Here is a 3,561-nt window from a genome sequence, read left to right as displayed (position 1 = left end):
ACCCATACAACCTCCATCGCAAAAAAAACCATACAACCATACGCCAAGGAGGTACGTAGTACTATGAATTCCATTTTCGCTCCATAACAATTGTTCTAAAAACTACTTACTACTTATAACACGCGATTGAAAATCGGAACTCTTAACCCCGCTAAAAACGATATTTTAAACGTGGCTACTCGATTGTGGCAACTGGTGAGCCACCGCGCTCCAAGTCGTTCACCTGTGGTCCCGACCATCAACTCCTACAGATCAAATTATCACGCGAGCTGACTATTCCTACAAAGGTGCTCCACCACGTACCCGGTACCCATGAATGCAGCAATCGTGCACCTAGGGTTTTAGGGTTTATTTGTTAACATCGCCTTTACGTAACACTCATGTGTGCGAGACAGCGAGAGGACGACTGCGTGCGTGCGCCTCTTCTCTTTGTATATGTACTCCACCGTTTGTCTGGTGTCCAAAAAATTATAATAACTACTAGCAATGTGCCAATGCGTTGCCACACGATCAAAGTAGATTAATACATATTCATCGATTTGATAGAAAAAAAAGTCTAGTTTTGAAATACGTATATCACTAAAAATATGTTATGTTTCACTCAAAATATATTCCTTTGGCGGTTTTGATGAGATAAGGGAGGAATGTTGTTGGTTTCAAGATTCGAGAAGTGGTATATGTCTAATTTCTACTCTTACTAGCAAGATGCCCGTGCGTTGCACGGAACATCAAGATCTTGTGGGAGAAAAGGATGAACGAGGGAAGGCCTTATCTGCAAATGTGGTGAAGAGTGCAGGTAAATTGCTATATTTTCCTTCCTATCCGCCAGATATAAATCGGATGACCTACATTGCAGGATGGCAGGCCCACCATCATCACCAACTCTATTTTTTATCCCTACTCTTATAAAAAGCATTGTCGGTGATGATCGTGTGCCTGCCATCCTGCAATATAGGTCGTCTGATCTATATCTGACGGATAGGAAGGAAACTATGGAAATTTTGCAAAAAGATACCCACACCCCTCTCCACATTTGCAAATAAGGCCTTCCCTTGTTCATCCTTTTCCCCCACAAGATAAACTACTAATACAAATGCATCTTGATGTTCCGTGCAATGCATGGGCATCTTACTAGTTGTTGCAAAAAGCCCATGTGTGTGAGAGAGAGAGGGAGAGTGGAGGAGGACGGAGTGCATGTGTGACAAAGACACAAGGAGTGTGTGTGCGATAGGTAGCAGCTTAAAATGAGGCGATAGTGTGTGTGTGCACGATCGAGAGGGCGTGTCTCAAGAAGGGAAGAAAAATCTACATAGATACAAGGAACGGGAGAGAGACATGTATGTGATGGTGGAAGCACGAGTGTGCGGGTGTATAAACCTATCTAGAGGCTAGCTAGTCGATAAATGTTTGTGAGAGAAATACGAGTCGGGGTGCGAAAGCGAGAGTTTTGTGTGTGTGAGAGAGAGATGGTAGTCAGGAAAGAGAGTGGAAACAGAAGTTGTGTGTGTGTGTCTGTGAGAGAGAGAGGAGACGGTAGTCGGGGTTGTCTGATCGGTAAACAAATGAATAATTTCAATCTGGGATGGAGACGAAAAGGAGACCGCAACAAATGTTGTGTCTACAGGAGAGAGAGAGAGAGAGTAATTTTAGTGGTATGAGTCATATGTAGAGACATATAGGGTGTGTGAGAGAATCCTATAGAGAGAAAGACAAAGTGAAAGAGGAGTGGAGACTGTGTGTGGCGATGAAAAAGAAAGCTTAGGTACCGAGTGATACCAGAGAACAGTAGAGACATGAGAGATAATGAAAACCGTGTAATGTATAATGATAGGGAGAGTGTGACACTTCTCAAGGGAGACGTCGAGAGACCATGTTTGCGAGGATAGGAGAAACATGAAGTGAGCGTGCGAGTGAGCAGGAGAAAAGAGAGTGATAGCCACCTGAAGGAGCATGCATGCAAGAGAGATGGGCGTGAAAGGAGTGAACAAAAAAAGATTCAAATATTTGAATTCGAGATGATGATACATGTAATCCATACTCGAACCAAATTTGATCTATCAAACATGCATACTCATATGAATTCACGCACATCTATGTTATTTAATATGTAGATATTACTGATCCATACATTTTAGTACAACATAATTTGGTTAAATTTTTTCGAATTCAACCTTAAGATTTCGAGATCGTTGTATTTGTAAATCATATTATACATATAAAGGAGCAGAATTCTTTGTTGTGCTTTTGAAAGTATATATTGATGTATATAGAATGTAATTCCAATTGAAAATGGATCCCGCCCGAAAAAAATAGAATACAAACGGGATTCGAATTGAGTTGGCATGGTAAACGTGCACTCTAAAAATTTGAATGAAGCGGGGAAAGTCGCAGTAACCGCCCGAAACCAAAATCTGCGAGATGGAAATCATTACTGCCTATCCCTGCCACGCAAAGCCTATCTGCTGGATTTCTATAGGTTTCGATAGGGGTAGGTCTGTTATTTCACCTAAACGTGATGTAACCGCCTCTCACCGGGATTCATACACGGTGGGCGCCAAAACACAATGTGTCCTTGGCCGAAATCGACTCCCTCCCCGATTCATATTCATACATGGTGGGCGCCAAAAACAAACCCTCGTCGGCAATTATTCGGTGTATGCGAGATTACCATCCTATACCCAACCGACTAATGTTGCTGTGATGTAGTAGAAATTTGAAACGGGGGCTAAGTTTGTAAATTTCCTCGCATTTGAGACAAGCGTGCCCTGAATACATGGTTCCCCCCTTCCTCTCTACCTTCATTTTCCCTATTCGTACTCCGTGAGCGCCAAAACACCCTCTCCACCCCACCCTCCTCCGCCTGCCGCCGTCCGCCACCCCATCCACCACCGTCCTCCTCCACCATGTCAGAGCTAATACCCCAATGCCGCCATCCATTACAAGAGATCGACCTCTCTCATCCACGGCTTCGGACCAGGATCCTTGCATCCCGTCCTCTCGCTTCATCCCTGCCGTCGTCCACCTTGCCGGCGCCGCTCCTACGATCGTCTCGTCCACCGCGCCCCGTCGCCACTGTCTACCCTCCTAGATCTGCTTCCACGCCGCCGACAGCCATCGCTACCGCAGCACCGTCAAATTCTCAGCAGATGCGTACACGGCGCCGCACCAGAGGCGGTACTCTTTCGTATCTGCTCAACTTATTTATAACAGCAAGAAAATAGATCGCCGCTGCTTTACTCTAATTTCTTGTCTTGGTTGCGAAGTTGCCTTTGTCCGGTTTGCACCTTCAGATCCGCCATGGCACGCTCAACACTATACTCCCAATGCTTATGGTTTTTCCCTTTTATATTCCACACTAGTTAAATCACAGTAGACTAAATTTCAAAATTGGGTCACTCGATTTTTCAGAGCTCGTCGGAGTTCGCCGGTGCAATCGAAGGGTCTCGTGTGGTTGTGGGGTCTCGCCGAACGAAGAAAACTTGATGCAGGTGGGGTTGGGGCGGGGGTGGGGGTGGCGGAGGAACACAGGCGGTGGGGGCCGGTGGTCTGGCCGGCGGCCCG

The sequence above is a fragment of the Triticum urartu genome, chromosome 2, assembly GCF_003073215.2.
Source record: "Triticum urartu cultivar G1812 chromosome 2, Tu2.1, whole genome shotgun sequence".
In the NCBI taxonomy this organism is placed as follows: Eukaryota; Viridiplantae; Streptophyta; class Magnoliopsida; order Poales; family Poaceae; genus Triticum; species Triticum urartu.
This window is presented reverse-complemented; position numbering follows the sequence as displayed.